This window comes from Triticum aestivum, chromosome 6B (genome assembly GCF_018294505.1).
Source record: "Triticum aestivum cultivar Chinese Spring chromosome 6B, IWGSC CS RefSeq v2.1, whole genome shotgun sequence".
Lineage (NCBI taxonomy): Eukaryota > Viridiplantae > Streptophyta > Magnoliopsida > Poales > Poaceae > Triticum > Triticum aestivum.
Genome location: NC_057810.1, coordinates 329,568,557 through 329,582,985, shown reverse-complemented (window position 1 = coordinate 329,582,985; position 14,429 = coordinate 329,568,557).

The window sequence follows — 14,429 nt, the reverse complement described above, 5'->3', positions numbered from 1 at the left end:
CATGATTAGTAGAACAAGAAACAAAACCCAAAAATAATGTTCCTATAACTACTAGGATGTGGTGGTAAAACGCTCACAGTAAAGCAAATATCAATGTCTTACAAGTTCTTACCATGCAACAGGCGGTGATCGGCAACCAGCGGTGTCAAGTAACTCCGAATATTGAGTAAAGCGATTGCTAGGGGAGTGTACGTATACACGGTGTAGAAATATGTGGAGCTGGGTTGGCTATATATGGTAGCAAAACATTAGCAATAATCAATTCAAAGATGCAATGTTGAATAAACGCTCAACGACGGTACTGTGCTGGTCCTAGGCTAGACCGGACTAGAGACGCGAGCCTAGAACACTAATGAGGTCACGGCGTAGCACAACTAGCATCAATGAAGGATACTAAGTAGCTCTTGACAGCAAGATAGAAGTGAAGATCACAACGGCAGTGAAGATAAGGATGAAAAACAACTGCCAAGCAGGATATACAACAACTCTCTCTCCAACTTCCCTCTTGAAAAGTTTGAGACAATTTTCTGATAAATTCTTTCAAAGAATGCTACTAACTCAAGCTTTCCAATGCAAAAAGAATCACTCAATTCCGAGGTGATATGAGGAGTCAAAAAATTCTAAAACTGGCTTGAAAAATTGGAACAAGCTGTGTTCATGAACTTCGGAGGGCAAAAAGACCTATTTAGAAGCCGATTTTGAGGTGTCAAATATTGAACGAGCTTCTGCAACTATTTAGATGCGGCTCGTCGCTAGCTTCAATTTGAGTACTCACGGAGCCAAAACGGACTTCGTATGAGGAAGATACACCTGTTTTACTGAACAGTGCGCAAAACAGATTCCAATCCGAATTCAGGTACGAGATTGATTCTAGATAGATCCAATTTTTTTTCTTCTCTCTTTTTTTCTCACGCTTTTTTTTTCTTTTTCTTCTCTCTCTTTTTCTTTTTTTTACTTTTTTCTCTTTTTTTCTCTATCTTTTTTATTCCAAGACAAGCTAGATAAGATGCAGATTGGATCAGGCGAAGATGTGAATGACCTCAACTATGATTATGACAATGAACAGTGCGTAGCACGTGGTGGAAATTAATAGATGGGATGGTGGACAGCGGAAGGGATAATGATGCAGCGGCGGCGTGACTAATGTGAACAGAACTCGAAACTCTAAAGGAACTAGACGCTAAGACCAGCAACTTACACGATGATGCAACCGATAATTCAACTATGCAAGCAATGAATAGAAAATTGCAAAGGCTCAGACTGGCTTGGATAAAGGATGAACAGATCTAACTTTTTTTTGTGTGGCTTTTTCTTGGACAATAGGTAAGAAAATAAATCTAATCTAGGAAAACTCGAAATTCTCACCGAGCAACCTGAAAACTGATACCACTTGATAGAGGCGGGGGTGTCCTGATCTTTCGATGAGCTGATAACTATCGATTTGGTGGAGACGACTTTGACGATCCGACTACAAACGTGCACGACGTTGCGCCTTAGCTATCGCTAAACCAATCTCCTGAGGTTACTGACGATGCTGGAAGCACGGTCAGCCTGACCACGAAGGTCTATTCCTGCAAGCAATCGAAGAACGAGCAAGAATATGATAAAGCAATCTGAATATTGCAAATATATATGAAGTATTGATAATGGTGGGGATCCGGAAGCGGTCTTGGTCTGGTCGTTGGACACAAACGAAGTACACGAAGTTGCAATGGCTAACTTTTAACTAAACAAATCCCAAGGAAAAGCTACTAGATGGATCTACTTATATAGGAGCAAGGGGTGGCGGCCAAGGAGGTGGGAGGACGTCCCAAGGCAGCCTAAAACTAAATCTAGGTCGTACAAGGCCAATGGGCCCAAGTGGAGGTGATGTAACACCTTTGGACTTGTAGTTTGACTCGGATTCTGCTGCAGCATCAGATTGTTTCGTCCACAACTCAACGCTCCGAACGAATTTGAAGGTGATTCCAATTGGGTTGGAAAGTGCACGAAATCTAGTTTCCAACAAAAAAAGAATCACCCAATTCGGAGTCCGTATGAAAAACTTGTGTGCATTTTGAGTCAGGTATGTCTGTGCAGTCCGAATCTGAATCCAAAACGTGAGAGACTTGGACTCTATCTTCTCTTGGGCCAAAAGTGACGTGAGAGAACTTTTTGGACAGCAAATAAACATCTCTTTCTTCCTTATCTTCATATGTGGATTGTACAAATGTCCCATACACCTGCAATTAGACAAAACACAAAAGTGTGTGAAGTATTTTTGTTCTGGATAACATAAATAGATTATTGAATAGTTTGCACTAGAAATCACCTGACAAATATGCATATATGCAATATTTTTGGTCATATCCAAGGTAGTCATGTCCTCATCAATTCTCCTCTATACTGCTTGCATTAGAGTAGTGTAGCATGTTACTGCTTTCCGTTAATCCTATTCGGATGCATAGCCTGACATTGTTGCTACATCTGTTGATACCTGACCTGCAATCCTAAATACTTAGTATAGGATGCTAGTTTATCATCATTGGCCCTACATTCTTGTCAGTCTGTGATAGAGGCAAAGGTGTCCCGTCTTTCGATGAGATGATGGATATCGCTTCGGTGGAAGTCGACTTTGACGATCCGACTACGAACGTGCGAGGACGTCGCGCCTTAGCAATCGCTAAACCAACTCCGAGAGGTTATTGACCACGCCGGAGCACGCTCAACCTGACCACGAGGGTCTGTTTCCTACGAGCAAACAAAGAACAAGCAAGAAACTGAGATTGCAATCTGGATATTGCGAATATAAGATGAAAGCTTTATTGATCAAGGTGGGGTTCTATGACGCCTTTGTCTGGTCGTTGAACACAAACGAAGTACGCGAAGTTGCAGCTATGGCGAACTTTTAATCTAAACAAAACCAAAAGTCTAAACGATGCCCTAAGGGTTGTATATATGGAGGAGAGGGGGAATTTCGTGGCCCTTGGTGGAGGGGTCCGAAATCAACCCTATCTCTTGTTTCCCCACACATACGGACTCTAAAAATAGCCTATACTTATGTATTTCGAAATTACATGGGCCTGGCCCAATAATAAGGTGGCGCAGCACCTAAAATAGCCTCGGGACGAAATTTATGAAGTGGCATCTTGTATATTTCGTCCAAGGCTTCATGCACCCATTATGGTGGCTTCAAAGTCCTGAAATCATCACTTGTAACTCCGTTCTTGTTCCCCTTGCGCATGCCATCATCTCCATGCTTGTTCTTGCTCCAATGTTCATCCTTCTCCAAGCTAGGCCCTTCATTTGTAAGCAAAACAAATGTATCCAATTCAGGCAGCATCATATTCTCATGAACATTAGAATCATTACCAAGAAACGAAAGTACCTGGTAATTTAGTTGGCGTGCACGAGCTCTAGTAATTGGTCCAGTATGTATAGCAGCAGGGGCTGTGGGTGTAACAATTGTATTGATGTCCTCATCATCCTCCCCTTCTTGAAATGAAGTCGTCCTCGACGGAAGTTCATCTTCCTCACCCAAATAAGGCTTCAAATCTGCAATGTTAAAAGTGGGACTAACCCAAAATCTGCAGGCAGCTCAAGTTTATATGCATTATCATTTATTTTCTCTAACACCTTAAAGGGACCATCAGCACGTGGCATTAACTTTGATTTGCGCAAATCAGGAAATCTATCCTTACGCAAATGTAACCAAACAAGATCTCCAGGTGCAAACACAACACGTTTTCTACCCTTATCTCCGGCAAGTTTATATTTAGCATTCATACGCTCAATGTTTTCCTTAGTTAACTCATGCATTTTTAAAATCAATTCAGCATGTTGTTTAGCATGAAAATTAACCTTCTCCGAAGATGGAAGAGGCAACAAATCAATAGGTGCACGAGGTAGGAAACCATACACAACTTCAAAAGGGCACATCTTAGTAGTAGAATGCAATGAACGATTATAAGCAAATTCAATATGAGGCAAGCATTCCTCCTACATTTTCTTATTATTCTTCAAAACAGCCCTAAGCATACTAGACAATGTTCTATTGACTACTTCAGTTTGTCCATCAGTTTGGGGGTGACAAGTAGTACTAAAAAGCAGTTTAGTCCCCAACTTAGCCCATAAACATCTCCAAAAGTGGCTAAGAAATTTAGTATCACGACCTGAAACAATAGTATTTGGCACACCATGCAAGCGAATAATTTCACGAAAGAGCAAATCAGCAACATTAACAGCATCATCGCTTTTATGACATGGTATAAAGTGTGCCATTTTCGAGAATCTATCCACGACAACAAATATGCTATCCCTTCCCTTCTTTGTTCGAGGTAAACCTAAAACAAAGTCCATAGATATATCCTCCCAAGGAACACTAGGTACAGGCAAAGGCATATATAAACCATGAGGATTGAGTCGTGACTTAGCTTTTTGACATGTAGTGCAGCGAGCAATAAAACGCTCAACATCCCGTCTCATCTTTGGCCAAAAGAAATGTGTAGCAAGTACGTCCTCCGTCTTCTTCACGCCAAAGTGTCCCATTAATCCTCCTCCATGCGCCTCCTGCAACAACAAAAGACGAACGAAGCTAGCTGGAATGCATAGCTTGTTAGCACGAAACACAAATCCATCGTTAACAACAAACTTGTTCCACATTCTTCCTTCTTTAAGATTCTGCATTACATCTTTAAAATCAGCATCATGCACATATTGATCTTTGATGGTCTCCAAACCAAATATTTTGAAGTCAAGTTGTGAAAGCATAGTATAGCGACGAGACAATGCATCAGCAATAACATTTTCTTTTCCCTTCTTGTGTTTAATTACATAAGGGAAAGTCTCAATGAATTCAACCCATTTAGCATGTCTACGATTCAGTTTAGCTTGACTTTTAATATGTTTCAACGATTCATGATCAGAATGTATAACAAATTCTTTGGGCCATAAATAATGTTGCCATGTTTCTAAAGTCCGAACAAGAGCATATAATTCTTTATCATAAGTAGAATAATTCAGACTAGGCCCACTCAATTGTTCAGAAAAGTATGCAACAGGTTTGCCATCTTGTAATAACACACCTCCTAATCCAATTCCACTAGCATCACATTCAAGCTCAAAAGTCTTATTAAAATCAGGAAGTTGGAGTAAAGGAGCATGTGTCAATTTATCTTTCAATACCGTGAAGGCTTCTTCCTATGCGGTACCCCAAAGAAGAGGCACATCTTTCTTTGTAAGCTCATTGAGAGGTGCAGCAATGGTGCTGAAATCTCTCACAAAACGCCTATAGAATCCAGCGAGGCCAAGAAAACTCCTCACTTGTGTGACCGTTTTGGGCTGCGGCCAACTCTCAATAGCTTCAATCTTGGCTTTATCAACTTCAATTCCCTATGGAGTAACAACATAGCCAAGAAAAGATACTCGATTGGTGCAAAAGGTGCACTTCCCAAGGTTACCAAACAAACATGCATCACGTAGAGCAATAAAAACAACATGTAAATGCTCCAAATGTTCTTCCAAAGATCTGCTATAAATCAATATGTCATCAAAGTAAACTACCACAAATCGTCCAATGAAAGCACGTAAAACTTCATTCATTAATCTCATGAAAGTACTAGGTGCATTAGTTAACCCAAAAGGCATGACTAACCACTCATATAATCCAAACTTAGTTTTAAATGTTGTTTTCCATTCATCTCCCAATTTCATACGAATTTGATGGTAGCCACTACGCAAATCAACTTTGGAGAATATTGTAGAGCCACTCAATTCATCAAGCATATCATCTAGCCTAGGAATAGGATGACGATAACGAATAGTAATTATTAATGCCTCTACAATGAACAGACATACGTGATGTACCATCCTTTTTCGGCACTAGAATAATAGGAACAGCACAAGGACTAAGGGATTCGCGTATATAACCTTTGTCGAGAAGCTCTTGTACTCGACGCATAATCTCCTTCGTCTCCTCTGGATTGGTACGGTATGGTGCACGGTTTGGCAGTGAAGCACCGGGAATTAAGTCAATCTGATGCTCAATCCCTCGAATAGGCGGTAATCCCGGTGGCACGTCTTGTGGAAAAACGTCAGCGAACTCCTGCAAAATGTTAGTGACAGCAGGAGGCAAAGAGGAAGGCACGTCCTCGAATGAAAATAATGCCTCTTTGCACACAAAAGCATAGCAAACAAATTTGCTGAAATCTAGCTCATCAATATCAGATTTGGTGGCAAATAAACATGCACTTTTCAATTTAATTTCAGAAGCAACACTAGATGGTTTATTATTAGGCTTCATTTGTTGCTCAAATTCTTTTGCCACAATCTGATTTTCACTCTTATTCTTCTCCTGTTTTGCTTTATTAGCTCTATTAATATCATCTTTCAAAATGGAATCAGGAGTCGTAGGAAGCAAAGTAATATTTTTATCCTTATGAACAAGAGTATAGTGATTGTTTCTACCATGGTGTACAGAATTTTTATCAAATTGCCATGGTCTACCAAGTAATAAGGAACATGCTTGCATAGGTACCACATCACAATCAACATAATCAGCATATGTAGAGATACTAAAATGCACACGAACAGTACGTGTTACCTTAACCTTGCCGTTGTTGTTGAACCATTGGATGTAGTAAGGATGTGGATGTGGTCTTGTGGTGAGAGAAAGCTTCTCCACCATCTCCATGCTAGCCAAGTTGTTGCAGCTCTCTCCGTCTATTATGACGCGCACAGAACGTTCCTTCACAACTCCCTTGGTATGGAACAAATTGTGCCTCTGATTTTGCTTAGCTTGTGTGACCTGCACACTCAAAACACGTTGAGCAACTAAACATTCATACCTGTCAGTGTCTTCAGGAGCCATGTATTGCGTCTCATGATCAGAATCATCTCCACCATGTTCTTCACGTGTAATAAGAGTCAATGTCTCCTCATCATAGTCACTAGCGGACTCATATCCACCACCCTCGGTAGCAATCATCACAAGCGGAGATTTGCATTCTCTCGCATAATGACCTCCTCCCTTACAACGACGACAAATAATATCACTTGTGTGCCCTGTTGATGCCCTGGAAGAAGAAGAACTCTGTGCAGGCCCGGTAGGTGCGCTCTTGGCAGATAATGGTGGTTGTTCCTGTTTTCTTGTATCACGGCTGTAGGAGGCACCTGATTGAGGTGCTGGTGCAGTTGAAGTAGAAGATGCACGCGGTATCCATGATGAAGGTCGGCCTGCAGAAAAGTTAGTTCGCGCCAATGCTTGTCGATCCTGCACTTCACGTTCAGCTTTACAAGCAAGATGGAATAAACGAGTGATATTAGTATACTCCTTATAGTCTAGAATGGTCTGAATCTCTCTATTTAATCCACCCAGAAAACGTGGAAGCATAGCTTCATTCTCCTCAACAATACCACATCGAATCATGCCAGTTTGTAATTCCTGATAATATTCTTCTACAGAATTTTTTCCTTGTCTTAAACGCTGCAATTTTTGAAGCAATTCACGTTGATAATATGGTGGAACCCAACGCGTACGCATAGCAGTTTTCAAAGCAGCCCAAGTAGTTGGAATAGGATATAATCTACAATGTTCAGACCACCAGACACATGCAAAACTAGTGAAAGCACAAACAGCAGCAGCAACCCGTCTCTCCTCGGGATATTGTAAACATGTAAAACGTTGTTCAGTTTCTAACTCCCAAGTAAGATATATATCAGGAACATATCTACCCTCAAATGGTGGAATATTCAATTTCAGTTTAGGAATATGGACATCATCTCGTACCTGAGGTGGTGGTGCAGGCCTACCATTACGAATATATACCTGAGGTCGACCTGCTGGTGGTGGTGCTGGTGGTTGCACGTAGTTCTGATTTTGAGCAACCTCATCCTCGTAATATCCCACATAATCATCCTCCTCCGCATCAGCAGCAGGAGCCACAGAAGTATCAACAGCAGCACCATTAGTTTGGCCAAACGCAAGAGGAACACGGTCGCTCGGCGGAGGTCTATTTCGCGACGTGGAGGTAGTCGTTGTTGTTGTTGTTGGAGAGGTGCGTTAGGTGCAGCGGGTGGTGGTGGTGGAAGACGCGCGAGCAATTCATTAAACTTGTTATCGAGCTTTGTTTCGAACGTCTTCTCCATGCCATCTATCTTCTCCATGGCCTCTTCAAATCTGTTTAGCACGTCTTGCACCTGTCCACTCATCATTTGCTGAAATTTATCATGCAAATCCTTATTCGTCATGTTCTCCCAGTCAGTCTCGTCGGCTTGTGATCCTGGCATGGTTAGCAGCAATAGAAACACACAAGAATATGATCCTACAGACTACTAACAAGAGGTGGTGGTGGGTGTCACAAATCCGTCAAGCAAATCTCAAATTCTTACCAGTTCTTACCCAACAGCAGGCGGTGATCGGCAACCGTTGTAGTCAAAAACTCTCAAAGCTTGGATAGAGCGATTACCAGGGAGAGTCAAAGGCACGACGTAGATGTATGTGGAGCTGGGAAGGCTTATAATATGGTAGCAAAAAGGGTCAGCAATAATCAATTCAGAGATGCAAAGTTGAATAAACGCTCAACGACGGTACTGTGCTGGTCCTAGGCTAGACTGTGCTAGAGACGCGAGCCTAGAACACCAACAAAATCACGGCGCGACACGTAAACAAGGGAAAAGCACACTCTAGAATATTTTTTCACTCTTTTTTTTGCGCTCTTTTTTTTGCGCTGCTTTTTTTTTGCGAAAAATCACTATAATGGCGAGTGTCTCAAAACTCTTCCTAGCTCAAACTGACAGGATGGGCACGCAATTTTTTCGAACAATTTTTTTTTTCGACTGCCCGGACCCAAAAACTGGAAACGGGTCAAAAAAAACTTTCTATAATGGCACCTGTCTCAAAACACTCAGAAACACCTAAAAATAGGATGGCCAGAAATTTTTTCAAAAAATGCGTTTTCGTAAAATTTTGGGCCTAAACGGAGCGTGGTTTCCGGACTCTTTTTTTCTGAAACCTACTCCGGCAAGGAAACACGAATCGGAATCTAGATGGATCTCGGAAACAAACCTAATATGACAAGAACTCGGATTGGTGATGGATATATGGTGGTAGATGGCAGCGGTGGTGGTATATGGCAGCTGTGTTGGTATATGGATACAGATTCGAAGCGGTGGCGGATAAGCGGTGGTGGTAGATGGCAGGGGTGATGACGATGGTGCGGCGGCGGCGTGACAACTTATGACCAGAACTCGAAACTCTAAAAGACTAGACTCTAAGACCAGCAACTAGACACGACGATGCAACCGCAAATTCAACAAAGCAAAACCCTAAAAAGATTATGCAAAGGCTCAGATTGGTTCGGATATGATGAACTAACCCTAATTTTTCTTGTGGCTTTTTCGTGGACTATAGGTATGAAGAACAGACTCGATCCAAACTACGAAAAACTGTAAAATCTCACCGAGCAACCTGGAAATCTGATACCACTTGATAGAGGCAAAGGTGTCCCGTCTTTCGATGAGATGATGGATATCGCTTTGGTGGAAGTCGACTTTGACGATCCGACTACGAACGTGCGAGGACGTCGCGCCTTAGCAATCGCTAAACCAACTCCGAGAGGTTATTGACCACACCGGAGCACGATCAACCTGACCACGAGGGTCTGTTTCCTGCGAGCAAACGAAGAACAAGCAAGAAACTAAGATTGCAATCTGGATATTGTGAATATAAGATGAAAGCTTTATTGATCAAGGTGGGGTTCTGTGACGCCTTTGTCTGGTCGTTGAACACAAACGAAGTACAGGAAGTTGCAGCTATGGCGAACTTTAATCTAAACAAAACCCAAAGTCTAAACGATGCCCTAAGGGCTGTATATATGGAGGAAGAGGGGGGAATTTCGTGGCCCTTGGTGGAGGGGTCCGAAATCAACCCTATCTCTTGTTTCCCCACACATACGGACTCTAAAAATAGCCTATACTTATGTATTTCGAAATTACATGGGCCTGGCCCAATAATAAGGTGACGCAGCACCTAAAATAGCCTCGGGACGAAATTTATGAAGTGGCATCTTGTATATTTCGTCCAAGGCTTCATGCACCCATTATGGTGGCTTCGAAGTCCTGAAATCATCACTTGTAACTCCATTCTTGTTCCCCTTGCGCATGCCATCATCTCCATGCTTGTTCTTGCTCCAATGTCCATCCTTCTCCAAGCTAGGCCCTTCATTTGTAAGCAAAACAAATGTATCCAATTTAGGCAGCATCATATTCTCATGAACATTAGAATCATTACCAAGAAACGAAAGTACCTGGTAATTTAGTTGGCGTGCACGAGCTCTAGTAATTGGTCCAGTATGTATAGCAGTAGGGGCTGTGGGTGTAACAATTGTATTGATGTCCTCATCAGTCTGCCTTGCTATACTATTGGGCCGTGATCACTCGGGAGGTGATCAAGGGTATATACTATACATACATACATACTATACAGATGGTGACTAAAGTCGGGTCAGCTCGATGAGTACCCGCAAGTGATTCTGATGAGGTGGCTGAAAGGACAGGTGGCTCCATCCCGGTAGAGGTGGGCCTGGGTTCCCGACGGCCCCCGACTGTTACTTTGTGGCGGAGCGACAGGGCAGGTTGAGACCACCAGGAGACAGGTGGGCCTGGCCCTATTCGGCGTTCGCGGATACTTAACACGCCTAACGAGATCTTGGTATTTGATCTGAGTCTGGTTACTGGCCTATACGCACTAACCAACTACGCGGGAAAGTTATGGGCACTCGACGTCGTGGTATCAGCCGAAGCCTTCTTGACGTCAGCGACTGAACGGCGCGCGCCGGGTTGGACTGCGTTAACGCAACTTCCTTTGTAATGGAGGTTGCTAGGTCTGCTCACCGGCCGCGTACGCAACGTGCATGTGTGCAATGGGCGATGGGCCCAAACCCCTGCGCGCATAGGATTTAGACCGGCGTGCTGACCTCTCTGTTGTGCCTAGGTGGGGCTGCGACGTGTTGATCTTCCGAGGCTGGGCATGACCCAGGAAAGTGTGTCCGGCCAAATCGGATCGAGCATGTTGGGTTATGTGGTGCACCCCTGCAGGGAAGTTAATCTATTCGAATAGCAGTGATCTTCGGTAACAGGACGACTTGGAGTTGTACCTTGACCTTATGACAACTAGAACCGGATACTTAATAAAACACACCCTTCCAAGTTCCACAGACAACCCGGTGATCACTTTTCCACAGGGCGACAAGGAGGGGATCGCCGGGTAGGATTATGCTATGCGGTGCTACTTGAAGATGCTAATTGGAGGACTTCAATCTACTCTCTTCTACATGCTGCAAGACGAAGCCTGCCAGAAGCGTAGTCTTTGATAGGACTAGCTATCCCCCTCTTATTCTGGCATTCTGTAGTTCAGTCCACTTATATGGCCTCCTTACACATATACCCATGCATATGTAGTGTAGGTCCTTGCTTGCGAGTACTTTGGATGAGTACTCACGGTTGCTTTGCTCCCTTTTTCCCCTGTTTTCCTCTTCTTCTCAGATGTCGCACCAGACGTTGGAGCCCACGAGCCAGACGCCACCGTCGACGACTCCTACTACCTGGAGGTGCCTACTACTACGTGCAACCCGCTGACGACGGCCCGGAGTAGTTAGGAGGATCCCAGGCAGGAGGCCTGCGCCTCTTTCGATTGTATCCTAGTTTGTGCTAGCCATCTTATGGCAAACTTGTTTAACTTATGTTTGTACTCAGATATTGTTGCTTCCGCTGACTCGTCTATGATCGAGCACTTGTATTCGAGCCCTCGAGGCCCCTGGCTTGTATTATGATGCTTGTATGACTTATTTTATTTTTAGAGTTGTGTTGTGATATCTTCCCGTGAGTCCCCGATCTTGATCGTACACATTTGCATGTATGATTAGTGTACGATTAAATCGGGGGCGTCACAAGTTGGTATCAGAGCCGACTGCCTGTAGGAATCCCCTTCCACACTCCTTGGCCGAAGTCAAGTCTAGTCATTACAAAATTTTTACTAACTTGGCTGTGTGCCTTACAGGCCCATGTCGCCATTGGGTGGTATTAGGATCTTTTACTCCTCGACCTTTACTCTAGGACTCTGAACTCTCTTCTACTCGGGTTAAATGAATTTTCCTAACTCTGACATTAGGATCTCGTGATCACTTCCACCCGGAGAGCCCCTTATTACTGATGGTCGCCTGCTGCATCAGAAGATCCTGTAGATACTCTCTGATGTTCTCTCGAGACTTTGTCCCATTGCTTTTGCAATTCCCTACCACCAAAACATCACTATGGATAAATGCATACACCAGTCGTTCTTACCTTTATTCTCAGTTGGACTTGTTATTACAAGATACCCCGAACTTCTCTCTATTGCCCCAAGAAAACTTTGTGATTACTGCCTTGTAGTTTCTTGTCGCCTGATTACACCTACAAATTAATTCTCACACTTACCGAGGATATGTTTCTCCCCAGTTGTTTATGTGTTTCGCAAAAGACTTCGAAATACCATTCGATCTTCCGAAAATCCTAAGCAACCTATTGCTCTCGAAATTCTTGCTTGCTTGCATTATGGTTAATCCCACAAGTATAGTAATCTTATTGTTAGCCTTTGTCACTATCATTTTGAGTCCATTGATTCAAAATGTTGCGAATGCTCACAATCCTCAATCAGATCCTAGACTTCCTCCTTTTGGCTCAGACATTTTAAACATGAGCTGGTTATCGACCAATTAAATTGTTGTTGATTGTACCCCTAAATCTATTCAACTTATCCATTCTTAATGAGAGTGTTGGCTTCTGATCCCTTGATTTGGAAATGATATTTCCTTTGCAAGCTTTGAAGTAGTCAGTTGTTTCTATCATCTGATCTCCTTGCATGCTTTCTTCTTCTGGTTGAGTACCGATGCTCACATTAGATCCCTTATGGACCATCGGATCCTTTGTTGAATTATCAATCCGACAGTGTCCTTTGTATACAAAAACCTCGAGAAGTTCTTTCCCTGATACATAATGCCATTGGTAAGTTCTATTCTCTGATATGGCCAACGACGCTCTGCTTTAGAGCTTGAGTTATTTACTTCTGAACCTTGTAGTATATGTTCCTAAGATACCCGATGGGTTGGACCAATGCCTTCCCTGATCTGTGCAAACCCGAGAGTTTTCACGAGTCATACTCTTCCGGTGTTCTACCAGATAAAATTCCAACACTACAGTTATATCAAGTGAGAGGTGAATGAAATGATATGCATTAAAGAAGTGGGAGTTGACCTTGAACTTTGTGTTCATGCCCATGAAAATGATGTAGACCGTCTTGGAAGCTTCTTGCAAAATGATTATCCAGTTGTATGATTCTTTCAGTATCCTTGAAATTGATTCCTTATAGTTATGGTTCCGACCATGCTGTCCTGATCTGATATATCTGATGGGAATCCATTCCAGTGCCTCGTCTATTTTTGGCAATGTTGAAGTATCTACTGTCATAGGCCAATGAACCGGTTCTACTTCTATCATGTTCTACCTTCGAGTATTACCCCTAGTACCTCGGAGATGTCTTGCCATTGCACCACATCTTACTAACCTTGTTGAAGTAATGTCTTTCCTTGTCGAAATCACTCTATGGGTTCTGGGTTGTTATCAACCGAGGACACCGACTAGTGAAATTATTCCGCACTACAAATCAAATACCCCTAGTATTTTCACTAGGAAATTCTGAACTCAATCTGGTCTTTTCAAGACTATCGGTTGCATCCTAGTCTTGCTACCTTTGACTGTGCTACCTCGTCCTTCTCTGGTGCACGAATTCTTCAGTGTGTGAGCATGATTTACGTCGAGCTTTCAAGATCATGTTGCTTGTCTTGAAAGGCAACTTTGGTTCCGAGCTTGCATCTTATATGTTGATCCTATAACTTGCCACTTCGTTTGCTTGTTGCCATTGTTGTTTGATTTCATCCCCTTGAAACCTCCCGGCAAATGTGTCGGGACACCTTCAAAACTTTGACTTCTTTCGAGATGCCAACAGTGTTCATGATGAGAAATACCCTCCTTGCCCTCGATGATTTTTATTATCATGGACAACACCCTTGACTTCCTTTCATCGCGAACTTGTCCACATTATGAATACAACTTGCTCTCCAGCTAGTGTTGTGTTCTGCCTTGAAGTATTACTATCTTTTATGTCAAGAATGTCGTGAGAATTTCGCCACCTCTTAAAAATTCTTGATACAAGTAATACTTCTTGCCATCTCCCTTTATTCCTTAGTCCCTGTGTCATTTCTAATCGGAGTACCGTCAAATGGACTGTGATTGAACAATTCAAAACTTCTAGCAACCCTATTGCTTTGAAGTTAATGGTCGACAATTCATTCTTAGGCTATTGATTATTGAATCCCCATTCTAACATTGGTATGTTTTCCTCGAGCATACCTCACTAT